Below are 23,159 nucleotides of genomic sequence, written 5' to 3' on the forward strand. Positions count from 1 at the left end.
TGGGCATGGCTTGGAGCTGGCAGAGGGAATAGGAGGAAAAAAATTCAAGCTCAGACACAGCACAGAACACAATAAGAGTTAGAAAAATTCACAGGCTAGAAGGCTGAAGTTGTAAAGTTATTTACAATACATGGGGATTACAGAGAGAATGAAAAGGAAAACTGGGCAGAAGGTGAGCAGAGAGAAATAACATAGTTACAAAAATTATGAGACCTACTTAATACTAGGTATCATTATTGGGCTGAGAACACGCCACCCCAAAATATGGCACCTGGAGGTCACTCTCTAACCCTCTCTCATTTCTCTCCCTTGAAGCATGGGCATAAAAAATGCTTTCTCCTACCTCCCCTGAAAGTAGGTCATAAGACCCTCATTCCAGAGGGCTACTCCTCTATACAGACACCAAGAAGAGTCTGAACAAATAGGCCTTGCTGAGTTCACCCCAGTTTATTACTATGTGACAGTTAACACTGAGTGTCAACTTGACTGGATTGAAGGATGCAAAGTATTGTTTCTCAGTGTGTCTGTGAGGGTTTTGCCAAATGAGATTAACATTTGAGTCAGTGGACTGGGAGAGGCAGACCCACCCTCAATCTGGACAGGCACCATCTAATCAGCTGCCAGCGCGGCTAGAATAAAGCAGGCAAGAGAAGATGGAAGAGCAGACTTGCTGAGTCTTCCAGCCTTCATCTTTCTCCTGCACTAGATGCTTCCTGCCCTTGAACATTGGACTCCAAGTTCTTCAGCTTTTGGACTCCTGGACTTACACAGTGGTTTGCCAGGGGCTCTGAGGCCTTTGGCCACAGACTGAAGACTGCACTGTCAGCTTCCCCACTTTTGAGGTTTTGAGACTCGGACCGGCTTCCTTGCTCCTTAGCTTGCAGATGGTCTATTGTGGGACTTCACCTTGTGACTGTGTGAGTCAATACTCCTTAATAAACTCCCCTTTATATATACATCTATCTTGTTAGTTCTGTCCCTCTAGAGAACCCTAACTAATACATACCAGGATATCATACCCTTCCATCCTTCAATCATACTTGCACACAACTGTTCACAAAAATACAGTTTTCCTTGGGTATTTGGGCATTCATCTCCGAAGACTCCTGTATCACAAAAAGGTTTGCTTAAATAAATTTGTTACATTTTTCTCTTGTTAATCTGTCTTTGTTATAGGGGTGTCAGCCATGAACCATGAGATGGGTTCATACTGTTTTAACAGTATGAAAAAGATACTGCTTTTTCTCCCCTACAGGATGTATCCATTGAAATCCAGTTTATAATGCAATCTATACTGACATGGACAGCTATCATGATATAAGATATGAAAAAATAAGACAAAGAAAATGCTTGGATACTTGACAACGTAAAAGAGGACTATAAGAAGCAGGAGTGAAAGGAAGAAAGTTTGAGAGAGGATAGTGGAGCAAACACCACCATCTTACAGGGCAAGGAGTCAAGACAGATCTTCCAAAGTTAGAGAATAAGAAACAGAAAAATGCTATTTAAACTAACACAGGCCACAGAAAGAACTATAAAAAGTAAGATAAGTATCAAAAAATCAAGATTGTAGTTTATATAAATCTTTATTCATTAAGTAAGTCAATAGTTAATACTAAAACTGATCAACTGAGTACTGGAAGACTGAAGATTTAACTTAGATTATAGCAATGACCACCATAAGAATCAAAAACAGAAACAGCTACCATTATCTTCAAAAATTTAAGTGGGGGTGCAAGAATTGATCTATCTGATTACATGTCCATACGTTACTCTTATTAAAAGATCTAAAATGTTATACTTTCCCAACTGAATAATTATTCAACATAGGTCCAGCCCAGTTGGCTATCCAGAGGCACAGGAGGGTACTTTTTGAGACAAATCAGAAAGTTTCTCAAATACAACCTAATTAAGTAACATAGTTTATTTATAGCATGGAAAATTGTACTAAAAGCTTCAGTCATGAGGAACTGTTAATAATGTCCACTTTCCTTTTATGCCCTGGAAAATCACAGACACAGGTATTGTGGTATCAAAATCAGTTGACACAGCAGCCACCCAGAAAGGTGGCCTTGCCTGGTGACAGCGTGATCTCAGAAAGGACTCAAATGGTAAGACTGGATTTGGAAATCAGAAGCTATGCTGTTCACCAGTGCTCCTGCTGTGCTGAAGGATGACACCCACATATGGATAAGGTGTCCCTCAGGGGGGTCAACTCCACTTCATCCTCCACAGTGCACACTTGTGCAGCAGCCTGCACCCACTGACCAGGCAGTAATCTCAGGCTGTTGGCAAAGGACTACTTCTTTCTGAAACCATGTTCATGGGCCATGAGATGTTTGCTTGTATTGAAGTGACAACAGAACTCCTTCAGAGTTCAATGTTAAAACAGTACATGCTGGCACTATATCCATAGGCACCTACTTCTTCCTACAACAGCCATACCTCCATACTTCTCAGAATCACCATTCTAATCCAGCTGCTCAGAGCTCTCTTTCCAGCTGCTCTGGAAAACTCCAGAGCCTCCCTAGTGGTGTCCAAGTTTATCATTCCCTTCTTTCACAGTCCCTATCCCCTAACCAGCCCAATCTTCTAAACCTGCATGCCTCGACGTGATTATTCGCAGAGCACTGCTTTCATCATGCTAATCCATTCCTCTCCTAATGAAAAGCTTTCTTTGCCTTGTCACTGCCCACCATGGTGTATCTCCAATGTTCCAAACAATATTAATTCCTCCCTTGGTTCTTATAAAAAATACTAAGAAAAAAAAAGTTTCCACAAAAAAATAATTCGGATAGCACTTCATACTATAACTCCCTTTAGGGGATTCACAATCTATATCAGGATACTCTGGGTTCTGAGAATGTCATGGTAAAGAAAAGTATCTAACTGTGTTTAGTTCAGCATTTCACTTCTGCGCAAAGCATCTATTAACACCACTTAAAATTCCTCTTTTCTTGTGCAAACTTTGGCAGCACTACTGGTTTATGTTCTCAGGAGCTGTGGTCTAGTGTCATGCTTCTCAAACTTGAGTGTGCACAAACATCCCTGGCGAGTTTGTGAAAACACAGATGGCTGAGCCTCATCCCAGAGAGTCTGAGGCAGTAGATCAGGTGGAGCCCAAGATCTGGCATCTCTAACAAGCTCCTCAGTGATGCTGCTGGTCCTTGGACAATACCTTGAGGAGCAAGTTCCTACTGGAAAAAGCCCAAACGCCTTAGCATTTCATTCAGGGCCATTGCTGCTTTAATCTAATCTTCATCACCTACCTTTCCTCCAATAACTTCACTTTGTTTATCTTATGCTGCAGCTAATAAAGATTAGGATATATGGGGATGTGGGTGGGGGGATGTGGATGTGTGTGACAAGCACACAGTCATTTAAACATATGTACACACACACACATCTTGATCTGAGAAGTGGTGATATGGGTATATTATATATGAAAAGTCTTGACCTAGGATTTGTGCATTTTCCCATATGTGAATTATACTACAGTAAATAAAACAGTGAAGAAAAGTGAGGAAAAATAAAGTATAATACAGAAAAGCCCATTTTAAAAAATTCTTATTTTGTCTTTTTTTCATTCATTCTCTCTTAAGACCTGTGGGAGAGTGTCACATCATTCCACAATCTGTATTTCTGTGATACAGTATCATGAAGGCATCATTTAGACAAGTTATTAGAATAAAACCTATCCCATAGGTGTCATGATGTCCTATGTGGCCAACACATAACAAGAGTAATCTGTATGTGGCGGGGTAAATAAATCATATTTCAGTTGTCTGTTCCCATGAAAGAAATGATCTTTTCCTTTGTTTCTTACGGGCCAACTTTTATCCAAAATCATATAACCTAAGCTGCCTTTGGATGAAATAGCATTCAGCTGTTGATCTCATCTGACATTGTTAGTTTCCATAGAAACTCATGTAGAATGCTCCAGTTTGTCTGGAATAAGTGCCTCTCCCATCAGTCCAAAATGAGTCCAGGAAAGCCCTGCCTTGGTGTCTGACATCTCCAAGCACTGATCTGTTGCAGAAGGACAGAGAGCACTTAAAAATCAGCATCTGTTACCATTATCAGGAGAGAGGTCTCCATTACAGACACACACACGAAAGATTAAACACTGCCTTGTGCAATTAGGCTTAGTCTAAGTAGGCTCTTCTCTGCAGGACTCTTGATATGAATGTTCCTGGGAGTCATATTTGCAAAAACAAACAAACAAACAAAAAAACAACACAAATTCACACAAAAGGAAAGGCCTGAAAATATCTTGTGTCCTGTCAATTTATATCATTACATAATTACCAGCAGATTTTGAGGGTAAAGTCATTCTTTATGCTAGAAGGTTATTATTCCTTGTTCTGGAAGGCAGGGGTTGGCAGGGTTGGAGGGGTGGAGAGCAGCAAGGATTTCAGGCCTTGGAGGAAGCACTAACCTATAGGTCACTTAAACATTCTTGGTTTTATCTGTGCCAGAATACCTGCTTACCATAAGCAGATTTTCCTGTACAAACATCGAGACATCAAGAGACAAAATTAATCTAAGGTATAAAAAGTCAAGAAAGAGATTTTGCTTGGGGAAGGGATGGTGATCACGGAAAGTCCTGAAGGGGGATCCCACATATTGGGAATGTCCTGTTTCTTTATCAGGTTACCTGGGTGCATTCACTTCCTGAATATCCAATAAGCTATCCCCTTATGATTTGTTCAACTCTTATAAACAAACAAATCACAGACAAGCCAAGGCATCTAGGCAACAAAGATATCTGGCCTAGAATAGATAAAGATAATCACAGCCTGCTGAGTTTCCTGCTGAGCTAAACCGGAAAGGTAAGTTAATAACAAAATCCAGACCACTCGTGAAGATGCCAAAAACAATGACTGTGGAGCTTAAATTACATTCATCCCTCTTCAATAAGAGTTGGTTCATGAAGTGTGTCTTGCAAGCCCAAGCCTTTCTTACTCATTTAATGATGTAAACCAGCTGGTGCCTGCAGGGGGCATTTACAGGATTATCTGCCTAACAACCCACCCACTTCTACCTCTGAGAACTTTGCCAGTGAGAGCTGACTGCTCCTGCGTAGGCCTCACAATCAATGCTGAGCCAGTCACTGTCTTCTCTGAGATTTCTGAAAGTGGGATTTGGAAAGAGACCAGTCTTTCTGAATGCCTGAGGCTACAATATGTATAGTTTGTTGTCCACTACAGAAAAAAAGTCCGTTTACATCAACCACAGTCAAAGGGAACTTAGACACTATTACATATTTTTCTCAAGTACTATGGATCAATACATTTTAACATTTATGGCCTAACAGGAGTAAAGGTGAGGTCAACACCCTTGACTTTTTAACTTCCAATTGTATATTTGTCCACTCAACTTCAGTCAGCCATGCCAATGTGCATTTGCTTGACATCATCATCACCAGCAACTGTACTTGCTTTCAAAATCAGATGCAAGCACCCCTTCCTTGCCCAATGTTCGTCCTCTTCTCTATTAGAACTCCAAGTCCAATAATGACCAATCTGAGGCCTACACTCCACTGACCCTACCACACTTTCATTATCCATCACAGTCCTCAGGTGTCCCTCATCCTATATTCCATTGTCCATCATTTCTTACAATCACTCTTCACTCCCTTGCCTCATTCTCTTTCCAGAATACTTGCTTTGCTAATTCACCAAACATGGTTACACTTCATTCTCTACTAAGCAACTGCAGTAATGGAGTTTGGCTGGAGAAAACTGATGGCCAAACAAACTGTTCTTTATTTTTAACACATGAGGACCAAATCTCAAGTGAACACTCAAGCATTGTCCAGTAATCCTTCTTTAGATATTTACACTTCTTTCTAAAATGATTATGTCATATAGTAACCTCAAAGAAACAAGCGTCTTTTTCCTATGCCCTTTTTCAATGATAAAATTACCCCAACCCAACATCTTACAAGTGTCAACCTACGAAGATTTTGGTTCCTTACCGTCTTTTCCTCAGGCCAATCCAATTACAATTCTTCTTTCCTCTCATCAAGGCCCTCAATGATCTCCAGGTTGTGAAATTCAGCCATCACTTTTCTGACTCCATCAATCATCTTGGACATTTGACCCAATGGACCACTCTCTCCTTCTTGAAACTTTCTCTTTCTTAGTGACAGTGATTCTACACTCTCCAAGGTTTTCCTGACCTCACCCACCACTTGTCCACAATCTTAATCTTTTTTGGTTTGCTTAACCTCTGCATGTTTGAGTGACCCACCTCTATGTATTTTCTCTTTCTAGGTGATTACAGTTGGCCCCAAAGCTTTAGAGGCCATCTCTATTTCCATTATTCACCTCTGCATCCCTAGCTCTCATAGATCTGACTGCTCCAGACACATATATCCAACTGCTTACTTGCCATTTCCACTCAAACACTCAATAAGCATATAAAGCTTTAAAGTTTAAAGTAGAACATTTGATTTTCTTATTCATATTTTTCCTCTAGTCTTTTCCATCTCAGTAAATTTCCTACCTATTGTTCAATCTGGCACCCTGGGAGTCATCCTCAGTGCCTTTTTTTATTCACCTCACTGTCTGCATCCAACTCATCTGCTACTGACATGCCTTGAAAATAGTTCCCAAACTTGCTTATTTTCTCTACATCACCACCTCCAGCACTTAGGTATAAGCCTTTACTGTTGTGTTAATCCAATAGCTACCTAACTGGCTTTTCTGCTTCCAGTTTATCTCCAACTGTACACTCCCAATTCATTTTCCACTACAACGGTGATTTTCTAAGATAGAAATCAGAGTATGCCTATCAATAAATTCCCATTCCATTTAAAACAAACAAGAAATATCAGCAATTTTAAAAACTCCTTCCTACGAGTCTAAAGGTGATTAAGCATCGAATTGCTGTCTACCCCTTTGACTTAATCTACCACTTGCTCCCTACTGGCCACTGTTAGTTGAACATAAGTTCATCTCAAACTTACTTGCAACCTTACTTACAAGCAACCTTACTTGCTGTTCCCTCCATCTAGAAAGTTCTACTCTTAGTTCTTCACATTCCCGGCTCTTTTTCATCATTTGGATCTAAGCTCAAACATCACCTTCATAGTACAATCTTCTTTGACCATAAATCCAAATGAATCACCTATCCTACCATAGCCTCTACCATACCAATTCCTTTGATTTTCTTACTGTTTATCACTACATGAAATTATCCTGTTCTTTCACGTGTTTACTTATTTATTATCTATTTCCCTCTATTAGAAAATATTCCTTTATGAGAGCATGGATGTGTCTTTGTTCATTGCTCCCTTCCAAGTGTTTAGAACAGTGCTTGGTGCATGGTAGACACTCAATAAATATTTGCTAAATGAATGAACAAATGATAGGAAAAAAATACAAAAAAGTGACTATTTAGCAAACACTAATGAGGAGGGAGACATAAAATTTTTTTAGGTCAGCATCATTATCATTTAACATTAAAACATTTAGAAGATGAAATCTGAAACTCATTTTTGGATTATCAAAATGAAACTAAAATGAGATACATTTGAGTAATTTCAACTAGACTATAATTTGGCTTAAGAAGTAAAACAAAATCTGCTTCCATTTTGGCATTGCCAGCCTTTGACAATATAAATCACTGTCTCTAGCACTATGGGGAATGAATGACATCTGGGAATTAATAAAATCTTTGATGCTAAAAGCAAAGAAGTTGCTCTTACTAAGTTACATCAAGCATTCAACCCAAATAAACATATTACAAACATATTTTTCCTCTCAGCTTTATCTTTTTTTTTTTTAATCAGGAATGTCCCTTTAACTAAAATTTAATTCACATCTTAAGAAAATAATAATTATTGTTTAACAACTTGTTGGTTTCCTTAACCATTCTTTGTTAATGGTCATTCTTTTTTTTTTTTTTTTTTTTAATACTTTAAGTTCTAGGGTACATGTGCATAACGTGCAGGTTTGTTACATATGTATACTTGTGCCATGTTGGTGTGCTGCACCCATCAACTCGTCAGCACCCAGAAACTCGTCATTTACATCAGGTATAACTCCCAATGCAATCCCTCCCCCCTCCCCGCTCCCCATGATAGGCCCCGGTGTATGATGTTCCCCTTCCCGAATCCAAGTGATCTCATTGTTCAGTTCCCACCTATGAGTGAGAACATGCGGTGTTTGGTTTTCTGCTCTTGCGATAGTTTGCTGAGAATGATAGTTTCCAGCTGCATCCATGTCCCTACAAAGGACACAAACTCATCCTTTTTTTTTATGGCTGCATATCAGCTTTATCTTTTAAACTATCGGAGAGTGAACAGGACAAAATAGGATTTTAGCAGCAAGTTCTGCATGACTAGATTGGATGCTTCCAGATAGTTCTAAGGGACTATTTTTCTCCTGTTCTTATTTACTTTTGTCTCTTACAGAACTCACAAAGCACACATAAAAATTTGCCCACTTTTATCACTCAGTTTTCATCAAAGAAATAACTCTTTGATTGACATAAACATATGATCTATAAACCATAAACCTGATATTTAGTCCTTTGCACTGCATCAAATGTTGAAAATGACCTGCGAAATTTACCCAGCTGTAGCTACCATAATTCAACTAAATAAGTGAAGTTTCCATACTTCTGTTGAAGAATTCCTAAAATTTGGTTTTAATTTAGAAGATATTGGCTTAGACACATGAGCCAGGTATATAACATGATGAGACTCTAAATGGTTTTCTTGCTTATTCCTGCCCACCGTTTTCAACAATAGACAATTTAGAGACAAATAAATAATCCCTAAAGGTAGATCAAAGCTTTAATCTTTAATTAAACCCATGTTCCCTTTTGATGATCGTAAAGATTTTACATTGTTCTAGGGTAATGATGTCTTGTATTACAAGAAACACAGGCAATTCCTCCCAAATTGCAAAACTTATTAAGGTATGTGTTATATGCAATAAAATGTACCTATGCTAGCTAGCAGCACAATCAAGATCTTAGAGCCTTGTCCATCAACCCAAAAGTTTCTTTGGACTCTTTTGTCATCACCCCCCTTCAATACACACATGCCAGATATAAGCAACCACTGATCTGCTTTCTATCACTATGGATTAGATCTGCCTATTCTAGAACATTCTATAAATTAAATGACACAGCATTTATTCTTTTGTGAGGTGCCTCTTTCGCCCAGCAGAATGTTTTTTAGGTTCATCCAAGTTGCTGTTTGTATCAACAACCTGTTGCTTTTTTATTGCTAAGCAGTACTCCACTGCATGCATACATCATAACTTTTTTATCCATCACCTGTTGGTGGAAAATTGGTTGTTTCCAGTTTTTGCTATTATGACTAAAGCTGCCATGAACATACATTTACAAGTCTTTGTGTGGATGTAAGTTTTCATTCTCTTGGGAAACAAAACCTGGAAGTAAAATTGCTGGAGTCATATGGTAAGTACATGTTTAACTATATAAGAATCTGCCAAGATGTTTTTTATGTAAATGTACTAAAATTTTTATGATTGCTTTCCAAATATAAAACTTTAATACTGAAATTTTCAGACTCTACACACAAGTTTCCTCTCTCTGCCCTATAAAATGCTAATATGTTCTTCCCCATCTCCACAGAAATTCAGTGCACTATCCCACAACGAGGCTAAGGAGCACTGCTATATACATCATTTTTTATATAACACCTGAACTAATTAGATGGGGGGGGACTCCCTTAACAGAGCCCCATGTGGATACCAAAGTCTAGCGAATATGGCAAGAAGGTGGCAGCTCTCTCCAAGAGGGTTTATATGCAGCATAATCTCCAGTATAAGGTGTTATGGCTGAATTTTCTTAAGTTACCTCCCTACACAAGACCCCAAAGACCCAGTTCTCCTATAAGAGTCTCATAAGACCTGACCCCACAAGATAATAGCTGGAGGTTTCCCCTGGGCCACCTCATCCATGGAGGCTTCATTCAAAGTAGGATATGGGAAGAAAAGGGAACTATCACCCAGAGTTCTCCTAGGATCTCTCCCAGTGTTCTGGATGACAAAGCAACACAGGAAAATAAAAGACAACCAGCACTGTAAGAAATGTTTTGATTAAACTACGTCTCCAAATTTGGGAATAAAGAACTACCACCCATAAATAAATACACTTGTAATTCCTTTCCAGATTATTATTTTCTGATACATGATATAAGCAAAGTCTGTTATTAATATAAAATATAACAGGCCACAGGACTTGGCAGTCAAACAATCCTTGTCTCCTAAAGTCATCACCTAAAAAGGTCTATTTCTTCACCTCTTGAATCTCTGGGCTGGCCTGTAACTTGCCTTGGCCAATAGAATTGTGGCAGAAATTATGGCATGGTTTTCCTCTCGTACTCTGGGTACTTTGCTGCTGTCATGTGAACAAGCCCAAACTACTCTGCAGGAAGGCAAGAGACACACGGAGAAGAAATAAGCCATGCCAGCTAAGACCACCCTACACCACCCAGCCCTCGGCATACTTGGCTGTTGGCCAGAGACCCATAAGAGAGCCCAATGGAGACCAAAAGAACTTCCCAATCAAGGCCAGCCTAAATTGCTGACCCACTGAATTGGGAGCTAAATGAGGGGCTACTGTTTTAAGCCACTAAATTTTGAGGGTAGTTTGTTATCTTGTGAAAGCTAACTGAGACACTGGTCAGTCAGGGAAATCCTTTCTTTCCCATTATCAGTCTACAGATTCCCCTCCTAAAACTTTTTCTTAACTTCATGGCCCTGAACTTTGACCCACTTTTCTGGTTCTTAGTTCCTCCTTTATCTATGTTCTCCTTTATCCCTATACTGCTTATTATGGACAAAATTTTAGCCCCCACTGCCCTCAAATTTCATATGTTGAAGTCTTAGCCCCCAAGTACCTCAGAACATGATTGTATTTGTATTTGGCTGTATCTTTAAAGAGGTTATTAAGTTAGAATGAGGTTGTTTGGGTGGGCCCAAATCCAGTGTGATTGGTGTTTTTATAAGAAGAGGAAATTTGGACACCAAAAAGAGGCATCAGGAATGTGAGTGCACACTGCAAACACCACATGAGGACAAAGAGAGAAAGCAGCCATCTGCAAGCCAAGGAGAAAGGCCACAGAAGAAGCTGCACCTGACAACACCCTGATCTTGGATTTCTGGCCTCTAGAACTGTGGGTTTAGGCCATCCAATCTATGGTATTTTGTTATCAGCCCTAGCTGATTTTCACTACCTGTGGGGAAAAAAAAAAAAGTGTAATATATTTCCCAGCTTTTTTCCCTGATAATCACTCTGATAATTCCTTTTTAATCTTAAAAAAAAATGTTAGGGGGCAGGGAGTAAGGGGAGGGAGAGCATCAGGAAGAATAGCTAATAGATGCTGGGCTTTAATACCTAGGTGATGGGATGACCTGTGCAGCAAACCACCATGAAACATGTTTACCTATGCAACAAACCTGCACACCCTGCACATGGACCCCTGAATTTAAAATCAAATTTGAAGAAAAAAAGTTTTAAACACAAATAACCCAGATTTGTTGTAAAAACTGTTTTTAGATGTATTAAAAGGTACCAAATAAAAAAAAAAATAAGTTCACCACATCTTGAGAAAACATAAAACAAAGAAGTAAAACTTCCACCTCCAATGCCACCTTGAGAGGGAATCCCTGTTGACAGTTTGGTATTTCTCCCTGCAGCATGCACTTGGTTACTGACCTTCCACACTGCATGATAACCTCCATGAAAGGCACTGAGCACAAGCAGGGGACGTGTGGCCTTTTGCTGGCTGCACTGCATCCTAAAATCCTTCCTTTGTTTGCAGAATTTCTGAATCAATTTTAGTGGCTAAAAAATGACAACTACTCACATTTATAATAGATCCGAAAGCACACATCCAGTGAAAGGAGCTTCATTCTGTACCCATTTAATGTGATTTTACTGTTGCTAGTCCTTCCACTCCCGTAGGGCAACAAACTCTCACAGTGGATGAATCAGACAGGAGACTGTAGTCCACACTTCCTCAGGAGATCCTTAAAAAAGGCTGCTTTATGAGATGACCTTTAAGAACCACTCTATTTGTATATTAAACAAAAATAATAGCTATCATTTGTTAAATACTCACTATGTCTTAGGCACTCTCTAAGACCATGGGGTTTGTTTTATTTTGTTGTTTGCACCAGATGAGAATGTTATCCTCACGGCGATGCCAAAAGCTCCTGTCAAACTGTGAAGACCAAGGACCTTAGTGGTGAGTTCTGGCTGGCCCCTGAGTCATGCCTGTTGATATCCGCTGCCTCTTAGGAATCTGCTTCTCAGCATTCTCTCCATCTCAGCTTCAGGAGGCTACACATGGGCCCGGAAGTCAACCTCCTCTACCCACGAAGATGGCCCTGGGCCTTCTGCCCTAGCCCATTTCTTCCTACCTCCTTTAGTTTGTCTAATCCAAGAAGTTCTCCCATTATAGTTACTGAAGTCTTTCACTCAGTGCTCTGGGCTCACGAGTGTCTAATGCATGCCCACATAAACACACATATACACAAAAACACACATATGTACCTACTTCTAATTGTATTTTGATGAGGGTCAGCTGAAAAACACATGTGTCTCCTTCTTATAGTTTCCCATTGTCAAGGTATCCAGTAGTTAAAGCAGTTTTCTATCCCCACCTCCTAACCCCCAAGAACAATCTCTCAGCTTCCATTAGATGAGGACTCTAAAGACCATCTGGAAGTGCTTAAAGAACAGTTGCTGAGGATTCACAGCTAAAAGTTCTTTCCAAAAGGAAAATCCTACATCGCCTCTTCTACTCAAAAAGGAACGGTCTAGAGGTCAAACATATTGGAAACAAATGTGACTCATCCCAGCAAAATCACCTGCCTTCTTCCTTACTCTCTCAACACAATTCTGATTTTTTCCTGATTTTGATGCTGTATCACAGCTTTCTTTTACATAAGAGAAAGTTGTTTTCAAAATTGCTTCTATAATTGAAGACAATAACTAGTACAGGCAAACATATGCATAAATCAGGACAATGTCTAGTTATCACTGCAAATGAGAAGCTCGTACATTTGCTCTTTTCCAAAAGGCTGCTGGAATATGGCCCCTTGGAATTCTAACAAGCAGCTTTAACTTAGCAGTCTGTGCATTGGTTTTGCTCTGAATACCACTGATGCAGTTCTCATCAAGATTTCCAGGCCTTCTAGAATGTAAAACTTTAAGTAAGAGAAGCCCTTGGATTGTAGCATGCCTATAATAACCCCATATGCAATCACATGATTATTCACTGGAGTTGCTGCTTTCTCCTGAGCTATAATAACATAGTTGAAAAATCACTACAGGACAAAACAATAAGAAAAGTATTACATTTTTATTTATAAAATAAAACTCTTCCTTCAAGAGGAGCCCCAAGTAGCCAAAATAATAATGGAAAAGAACAAAGCTGGAGGACTCACATGTCCTGAATTCAAAACTTACTACAAAAGACACAGTAATAAACACAAGTGTGTCACTGACATAAGTACAGGCATATAGAGCAACGCAATGGAATTGAGAATCAAGAAATAAACCCACAAATCTACAGCCAATAGACTCCTGACAAGGGTGCCAAGATGATTCAATCTTGGAAAGAATACTTTCTTCAACAAATGGTGCTGGGACAACTGGATATCTATATGCAAATGAATGAAATTAGACCCCTACCTCACATCATATTCAGGATGGTGCTATGACTTAAATATAAGAGCTAAAAATCATAAAACTGATAGAAGAAAACATAGGGTGTAAACCTTAGGGTAACTGTTCATAAACTTGGATTCTTAAATATAACAACAAAATATGAATGGATCTTACATATGACAAGAAAAGTGAGAGAAAAAAGAAAAAATAGATAAATTTGACTTCGTCAAAATTAAAAACTTTTGTGTATCAAAAGATGTTATCAAGAAAATGAAAAGACAGCCTATAGAATGGGAGAAAATATCTTCAAGTCATATATCTGAAAAGGATCAAGTGCCCAGTACATATAAAAAAACTCCTATAACTAACTCAACAACAACAAAAAAGGAGACAACCCACTTAAAAAATGGGCAAAGGGCAGAGAAGAGATATAAATGATCAACTAGCAAGTGAAAAGGTGAACAATAGCATCGGTCATTAGGGAACATAAAGCAAAACCACAAGGAGGTACCATTTCTTACCCACTAAGAAAGCTCTAATTTAAAAAAAAAAAAAAAAAGAAAAAAAGAAAAACAGAAAATAAATGTTGGTGAGGATGGGAAGAAATCAGAACACTTGCTGTTGCTAATGGGAAGGTAAAATGATTAGAATCCACAGAAATGTCACTGTGTAAAGTCAGAGCACCATTAGGTAGGAAAAGGGTCCCAAAGTGAGAATAATGTGATACCCCGAGCTTCTCAACACCAGTGCCTTGCAGACTCTTAATTCCCTTCTACTTGTACAGAAGAAAGAGCAAAAGCCCACAGAGGAGGAGAAATAAGTGAGTTCACTAGAAATTAGTTCTGAGCCTCATGAAACAGTCTTGTTTTATAATGTCAACATCTATAGGAAAGGAAGGAAAATGGGGATGAAGATTCTGAATATCTGCAATAAGAAAAGTCCTATATATTCACCATCCCCCGTCAATACTTCCAAAACCAATGAAAAAGGTGATACTGTGCTCATTCTACAGGTGGGACAACCCAGGTCCCAGGTTTCAGAGCTCACATTCTTCCCACCACACTGTGATGTATCCAGCCAGGTGACAAATTTAAAAATCACCAAGAGCCATCATTCAGTTTTTCAATAAACTTCTACTTGCTCAGAGTAGTGGGTTAACTTCTACTTTTCTATTAGCTCAGTATGGGCTCTTTAACATATCTCCAAAGCAAAAATCTAACATCTATCCAAATTCTAGACTGCTTTATTATTACGTGGGGAGTATAAAAAATAAAAAATAAAAATAAATAAAAAATAAAACACAACTGTTGCAACAGTTTCTTACAGCTTATTTTTCACAGGAAGATTGCTTCCTCCCAGCTACCTGAATGGTCGCTGTAAAACCACCAGTCCTCCAGCTATACGGAAAGGGTCAGGAGATCATGTCAGCACTTTTACCAGCAGCGCCTCTGCAGTCTTCCTCAAACTGCTCTCTTCCTGCTTTTGTGACACTTGATTCCCCCCACAGGCCACAAAATATGGAAAGGAATGAAGCAGCTGATCTGCAAGGTGGTTGCAGCCCAAGGTCACCGGCTGGTTCCTCTCCTGGGAGGGTTTATTTTAGTCTTCAGTCCTCAGCAAGCTGCCCTTTCCCACCTGAGGACAGCAAAGACAAGATACCTGCTCTTCTTTTCATTTCAGAAAAGTATAATAGTTAAGAACTTTTCAAATGCAAGAGTTTCCAATGACTTTAAACATTTTATTGATATATCAAAAAATAATCCAGGGAGTTGAATTGGATTTATATTTCCCCCTCTCTCTTATAGAAGCAGACAAAACAAAGCAAACATTCCCAATGTAGGGGGAAAAATCCATGTTTCAGTTCTGGAAAAGATTCAGAATGCCCAATTTAACATGGGAGTGTGTGGAACAGGTGAGGAGACAAGAAATCCTATCTTTGGAATAAGAAGTTCTTATTATTACCACCACAAAGGCCCTTAGGAAATGACACAGAAAGACAACCATAATATCATAATGACTTCAATAGCATACTCACAAGCAATATGTGGCAAGCTTAAAGAAACTACAAAATCTAAGGGCAATAGCTAGAATTTTAGACTATTTTTCTAGACTGGACTGTTAGATGTTTTCCAGCTCCCTCAAACCTTGAAGGTAAACTGAAGGTAGAACATTTAACAATGCTAATACAACCTTTTAAAAAGTTCAACTGAAAACCAGGACAAGCCTTAAGCATTTGTTAAGTAGAAAACGAATATTTTGTTTTCAAATGTATCCCATTACTATAATTTATGGTTAATGCTTCTCTTCTCTAACATTTTCTTCTAAAAAGTTGAAAAAAATTAATATTATGTATATTTATACAGCATATGTATATACTATGTGATATATAAGGGTAGTATACCCATATACTTACCAGCTAGATTCTACAATGAACACCTTATGCTACTAGCTTTTTTGAAAATCTAGCCCATCATTCATCAGACTATCCATCCATCAGCTCTTTTGAATCCATTTCATAGGAAATAAGTTGCAGAACTCAGCATGCTTCACCTAAACTCTCACACAGCTGGCATTTCAATCTTTTCCATTTGAAAGCCATGACTTCACAAAAGAATGGAAGGAAAAGAAAGCAACTCAGTGCTCACTATGCACCTAGTTTCAGAGCCCATGTTGAGGTAAAGACGAGATTCTGGCAAAGGAGAGGGATTTTCCTAGAAAACAGGGGGAACAGTATTTGGCAGAATGTTGAGCTTAGCAACTGTTAGGAAAGTTCTCTCTCAAAGGTCTTGGTGTTGGCCCCATGCTTTTCTTCTTTCCTTCTAATCACCTTGGGAGGAGAAACCCAGTTGGCCAGGGAGAGCAAGAGACAGAGCGAAAGAATCACCCTAGAAATGGAAAGATGGTAAGAAAAACCTGGCAGTTGGCCAAACTGAAGAATTCTGTCTTCTGGAGATGACATCCTTAGGTGGAAGAGGTAAGACAAGTCTTTTCAGTAAGACCGGTAAGGGGTTAGAAAATTCTTCCTCCTTTTTGTTTTTGCTCTTTCTCTCTCCTCTCTCTCAATTCCTCCACAAATTAAAAAATGAGAGGAGAACAGCTGGGGTTGGTGTTTGCCCACTGCTTTGGAAGGCCTCTAACAATAAAGAAGGGAAGATAAAGAAAAACAAACGGAGGGCCAGGGTTGGCCATTCAGTGCCTAAGCAGAAGACTTTACATTTTGTTAAGGGCTGCCGAGTTCAGCTTACTGGGTAAGGAAAGAAGACAGAGCCACTGTACAGAAGACTGCCCGGGAATGAAAGCTGTGTTCATACTGAGCACAGCTCAAGAGAGCAAGACACATACAGGAGTGGCAATGGAGAGGGTCCCTGAGGCAGATGATATTGCCCAAAAATAGCTGCATCACTATCTTCGCACATTGTGACTTCAACACTCCTGTCTCTGAGAGTTGAACTCATAAGTCTCCTCCCTTTGAAACTGGGCAGGTGCTATTTTGCTTTCCATGGTTTCAGGTACCCAAGGTCAACCACAGTCCAAAAATACAAAATGGAAAATTCCCGAGATAATTCATAAGCTTTAAATTGTGTACCATTCTGAGGAATACGATGCAATTTCTCCCATCCAGAAGCATCCTTTTGTCTAGCTTATCCAAGCTGTACACTCTAGCTACCCACTCATTGGCCACTAGTAGTTATCTTGATTATCAGATAGAAAAAAACATAACATATATAGACTTCGGTACTAAACACACTTTCAAGCATCTACTGTGGGTCTTGGAATGTAACCCCTACAGATAAGAGAGGACTACTGTAACGTGATGGAGGTGACCATGCATAACTTCCAAGGCCAAGTCATAAAGCAATGCCGCTTCCACCTGGTCGGGCAGAATAATCACACTGAAGCCCAGGCAGGCTGTCCCCCTGCCCTCAAGCTGCCATGCTATGAGGATAAAGCTGCCCATGAAGAGAGACTGTACAGAAAGGACCACATGAGACTGGGTGAAGAGGAATAAATGCTGAGCCATACCAGCTGCCTGCTCTTCTAGCATCAGCTGCCACCTGACTGCAACTGCATGAGAGAACCCAAGCCAGAAATGCACAGCTGGGCCCTTCCATAACTCCTGACCACAGAAAAAGTGAGAAGTAAAAAGGTGACTGCTGTTGTTTGCAGCCACTATATCTTTAAGTGACTTCTTACACAACAATAAATAACCAGAATAGGTCCTAACATACATACTATATCATGGTGATATCTCATTTCATATACTGCAAAATTCGACTCTTTGAGCCTGGTATCAGTTTGACCACCAACTATACATTTCTCGTTGTATATGTAACACTCCTGCCCCATGAGTTTGCATAAAAGTATTATACCCAAACTTTTCTAGAATCCTCCCCCAAAACACACTACATACATATACAGATTTTTTCCCCATTGAAATACCCTTCCCTTTCCTCTTTAAAATTTTTCTACTTTCTACTCTCCATTCAAGGCCCACTATCTTCTAAAAGTAACCTTTGAAGGTTATCAGTGACATCTGGGCTGCCAAACCTAAACGTTTTGATCCTAATTCATGTACAACAGGGCACTAAATCCAAAAATGGAAGTAGCAATAGCACCTCAAGGACAGTTCAGCTCACTCTCTCTGGACCACAGTGCTGCCTCGCTTCCTTACTGAGTAGTGTTACCAAGCTGGGAGATTCAGGAGCATTGACTAAGACTCGTATTCAAAGAGAATAAAGCCTTTTACCAGAGTTTCTCTATAATATTCTAAAGTTGCACTGGCCAATATGGTACCACGAGTCAAATGTTGCTTTTGAGCACTGAAGTATGGCTAGTCTTGAGCTCTGTTTTAAGTACAAAATATTCAGTAGACAATAAAAGGTAAAACCTCCATAATATTTACATTGATTAAATGTTGAAATAATTATTTGGATATGCTAAGTTAAATATGTAACTAAAATTAATTTCACCTGTGATTCTGGACATTCCAGCCTCCAGTTTAGGTTGCTGTAACCTCTTTCTTTTTGCTGTTTTAATGAAGCTACAAGAAAATTCAAAATGTCCTATGTTGTTCACATAATATTTCTATTGGACAGTGCTGGCTGGTCTAGGACATCAGATGAACAATCATGAAATTTTGTGCTATACTGAATTGAAGGCACCCAAGAGGGCTGGGCACAGTAGCTCATGCCTGTCACACCGGCACTTTGGAAGGCTAAGTTGGAAGGATCACTTGAGGCCAGGAATTCCAAACCAGCCTCATCAACATAGCCAGACTCCATCTCTACAAAAAAATTTTTACAAATTAGCCAGGTATGGTGGTGCATACTTGTAGTCCCAGCTTCTTAGGAGGCTGAGGAAGGAGGATCACTTGAGCCCAGGAGTTCCAGGCTGCAATGAGCTATGTCAAGCCACTGTACTCCAGCCTAGGCAACAGAACCAGACCCTGTTAAATAAAATAAAATAAAATAAAAAATAAAAAAAAGAAGGTGCCCAAGAAACACTATATATTTCCCTTAAAGGCTTATGAAAAGAAAATACTTTCAAAGGCAAAGGTGAACTATTAGGAAATAAAATAAAGGATGGCTAAAAGAGATGAGAATGAAGAATAATAAAGTTAACATGTGTGCTTGGAAATGTTTCTAGTAAGACTAATCTCCAATCATACAATCACATGGCATCCTCACCTCTTCTTTCAGAGCACTGAAATCATTATCCATGATTTTACTAAGGAAAGCTTTGAAATGTCAGGTTTTCTATTTCTAAAACTCTAATATATGTAGAAATTCTACTCACTGAAAGTTACCTAGGTGTCTCCCAACACTGCAATTACTTTAGGACTTAGCTCTTTGAAGCAGTAGCTCACTCCATTTTCAGAGGAGGAAAAAGAATCTATGTAGCCACTGAAAGTGCTTAACCTACACCAGGAAATGGGCTAAAGATTAAAACTGTGCCCACAGGAGTAAGGAAGGGAGGAAGATGGAACGTGGATTGGTAAAGCAGACACTCTAGTGTCCTGCCCAGATAACACTGGGTTCCTTTAATGGTCTTGTGTGCCCTTTCCCAACTTTTGTGTGCTTTGCTGCTAAGGGATGGTACCAGGATTTCTTAAGAAAAACCCTCTTCAACCACCGAAGCTGCTTCACCTGCAGATGAAGAGAGCAGAGGTGCTTGGAAGTTTATAGCCCTCTCTTAACTGCCCACAGACAGTGACTGATGCAGGAGTGGAAAAACCCAGCTCTACTGCCTTGAAGTGGAATAGACTCTAGGGAGCAATTATGTTCCAGAGCTGCCCACTGCACCCCCCCAACTCTGGCCCAGGATCAGGCTGGGGCAGGCACATAGATTAAATCATCCCCCTGCTTGGCTTCTTCCCTTTCCTTTCCCTTCCTCCACTCACTGGTTTCTCCTGGGAACCCTGCCTTGATAAACCACTTGTGCAGAAATCCTCTTCTCATTCTGCTTCTGGAGAGCTCATCTCACGACTCTTGGCATGCCTGAATGTGCTCTAAGAAAATGTGAAAGAAACAACAGGTTTTTGTGCTTGCTATTGTTGTACCATGGGTAAGAGCTTCTGTAACACGCAAGAGTTTGAAATAACTGCAGTATTTACAGGGTAATAAGAAGTATCCTTATTCCTATAGAGCATTGCAGCAACCTTAGGCCATAGATCTTAGATCAAGAAAAAATACACTAATAGCTGGCACAACATACCTATGTCTCCAAGGTGTAAGAGAAGACAGGACGATGAGTAAGGCTCTAATGTAGAGGCAAAATGAAAGAAAAGACAACATTAAGTTTGGTGAGCTGCATGCCTAACACTAACGTTATAAATTCTGCATATAATTAATATAGATATTTTTTGAGATGTAGTCTCGTCTGTCACCCAGGATGGGCTACAGTGGCACAGTCTCGGCTCACTGCAAACCTCCACCTCCTGGGTTCAGGCGATTCTCCTGTCTCAGCCTCTCAAATAGCTGGGGTTACAGGCATACGCCACCATGCCCAGCTAAATTTTTTTGTACTTTTAGTAGAGATGGGATTTCATCATGTTGGCCAGGCTGGCCTTGAACTCCTGACTTCAGGTGATCCGCACCCCTTGGCCTCCCAAAATGCTGGGTGGCATGAGCCACTACACCCAGTCTATAATGAATATTTAATAAAAACAATTTAAAAGGAAGAAAGCACCCCCAACGTTAGGTAGGTTTTTCAGAAGAAGAGAGTATCTTCCAAACTAAAATACCATAGGGGAGAAGTTATCAAGGGTTGTTTACTTTCTTTTCCTGAAACTTGAAGGCAGTTTTTGATTGGACTAAACTAAGGCATTCCTCTTCAGCAAGAGCCAATCTAAAGCTCCCAATGCAAAGGTCACTTAACGCAAGGATGGGGATAATTCATCCAAAAACAGTCATTTTGTTCTCTAAATAAATACTTTCTATTGTAGGAGTTTATTGACCAACACTTTAAAAAAAAAAAAAAAAAGCTAAACTGAATGTGACATATAAGCAAGATCCAAAATATACCTTTGCCTTTATAGGAATATGAACATATTCTGAATGCCTACTCTGCATATAAATGGGCTTAAAAAATACATTTAGAACTAACATAGAGTCAGAGCTGCTCACTGTTGGAAGTATGGGGAAGTAAAGCAGGCATTTCAAGACAAAGCCAGAAATGCTCAGGTTCCAGAGTCTAGATGTTTCCAATTTTGAGTATGGGAAGATATTATAGAAGAATCAGATTTTAGTTCAGTGTTTTAAAAAATAACTCACAATTCAAGATATGTAGCAAGTGAATGATGCTAGAGTAGAGGCCAAATGGTTTTGTTTTTAGAAGAGGATGAGGGACATATGGAAGGATTCTCTGGAAGGAAGGCAGGACTAACATAAGCAATCAACCACCAGGTGATGTCTGGGGCTCCAAGTCTAATCAGGTCCTACTGGGTGAGAACGAGAGTATACTGCCCAGGTACTGTGCTTCAGCCCAGGATCTGGAGCCATCCAAAGCCTTTGTAAAATTTTTTTTTGTTTTTTTCTTTTTGAGACAGAGTCTTGCTCTGTTGCCCAGGCTGGAGTGCAGTGGCAGGATCTCAGCTCACTGAAAGCTCTGCCTCCCAGGTTCACGCCATTCTCCTGCCTCAGCCTCCCAAGTAGCTGGGCCTACAGGCGCCCGCCACCACGCCTAGCTAATATTTTGTATTTTTAGTAGAGACGGGGTTTCACCATGTTAGCCAGGATGGTCTCGATCTCCTGACCTCGTGATCCGCCCGCCTGACCCCCCAAAATGCTGGGATTGCAGGCGTGAGCCACAGCGCCCAGCCAAGCCTTTGTAAAATTAAATGTATAGCATTTATACTCCTTAATGTAGAGGAATTTCTTCTTTGAACTTAAAATGTTTAACAAAACTTCTGAGCTCTGTTGGGGTTCTTTTTTTTTGGACTCTTGAATCAAGTGTTTATATTCACTAAGCATGTAATTCGTCACAGGAACCATTTATAAATACAGCTGATGAAAAATGACCTATTTAAGGATAATACAACTCTTACACAGAGAAAGTGGATAGTCCAGATTAATGTGACGAAGGAGTGAAAAGCAGATGATGTGTCCACACTGATTTAAAGTCCCTAGAGAATTATTCAGTCCTTCCTAGTCCCCAACTCTTCTTTGCCTACTAAGACATGGTTTATGAGTCACCCTTGGGGAGTAGTAAAAGATAGTGCACTTGACTAAAAATAGATAGGAACATTCAATAATAAATCTACTTTCTGGATATCTCTTGTCATCATTAAACACTGATCACTTAGAGAAGTGTCGGGTTGTGCGATTCTTCCTTCCCCTCATGGAAAGGCCGGAAGAAAATCAGCCACAGTCACTGCCAAAAGATAATGAAGTATCTCACATGATATGCAACACACTGGAGGAAAAAACTCTGCCATTAAATGCCAATAGCCCAGAGGAACAGATCCTCCAGGAGGACCTATTGAGAGGAACAGTAAAGTTGCTGGTTCATGCCATTCCTATAAAATGACCTCTTGTTCCTGAAGGTAAGAAATGATACATAGTCCAAATGCTTTGCTTATAACAGCAATTAAAAAATAGAAATTTGAGCCAGGGGCAGTTCATGCTTGTTATCCCAGCACTTTGGGAGGCCGAGGCGGGCAGATCACGAGGTCAGGAGTTCGAGACCAGCCTGACCAACAGGGTGACACTCCATCTCTACTAAAAATACAAAAATTAGCCAGGCATGGTGGTATGTGCCTGTAAAGCTACTCAGGAGGTGGAGGCAGGAGAATTGCTTGAACCCAGGTGGCAGAGGTTGCAGTGAGCCGAGATTATGCCACTGCACTCCAGCCTGGGTGACAGAGTGAGAATTCCATCTGAAAAAAAGTAAATACATAAATAAACAACAATTTGATCAAGGGATTATAAAAGAACAATGTCTCATATTCACTAGAATTCTGGCTCTGGAATACAAGTATTGGCAAGTTACAGTTTATA

General features: G+C 39.8%; 1 protein-coding gene across 39 annotated transcripts in view; it reads right to left on the bottom strand.

Annotated features, from left to right (window-relative positions):
* The window catches only part of PLCB4 (phospholipase C beta 4), a 409,930-nt gene that overhangs the window by 240,788 nt on the left and 145,983 nt on the right, over window positions 1–23,159 (bottom strand). For 12 of the 39 annotated variants that reach the window (XM_074004803.1, XM_074004798.1, XM_074004780.1 and 9 more), the window contains one exon: window positions 20,377–20,421. The exons of 24 other annotated variants lie outside the window; for them this stretch is intronic. The gene's annotated coding sequence lies outside the window, so the exon portion shown is untranslated. Of the gene's footprint in view, window positions 1–18,991; window positions 19,109–20,376; window positions 20,422–23,159 lie in introns of all 39 variants that reach the window. 3 more of the 39 variants (XM_074004782.1, XM_065522773.2, XM_074004783.1) reach the window with 1 other exon arrangement.

This window comes from Macaca fascicularis, chromosome 10 (genome assembly GCF_037993035.2).
Source record: "Macaca fascicularis isolate 582-1 chromosome 10, T2T-MFA8v1.1".
Lineage (NCBI taxonomy): Eukaryota > Metazoa > Chordata > Mammalia > Primates > Cercopithecidae > Macaca > Macaca fascicularis.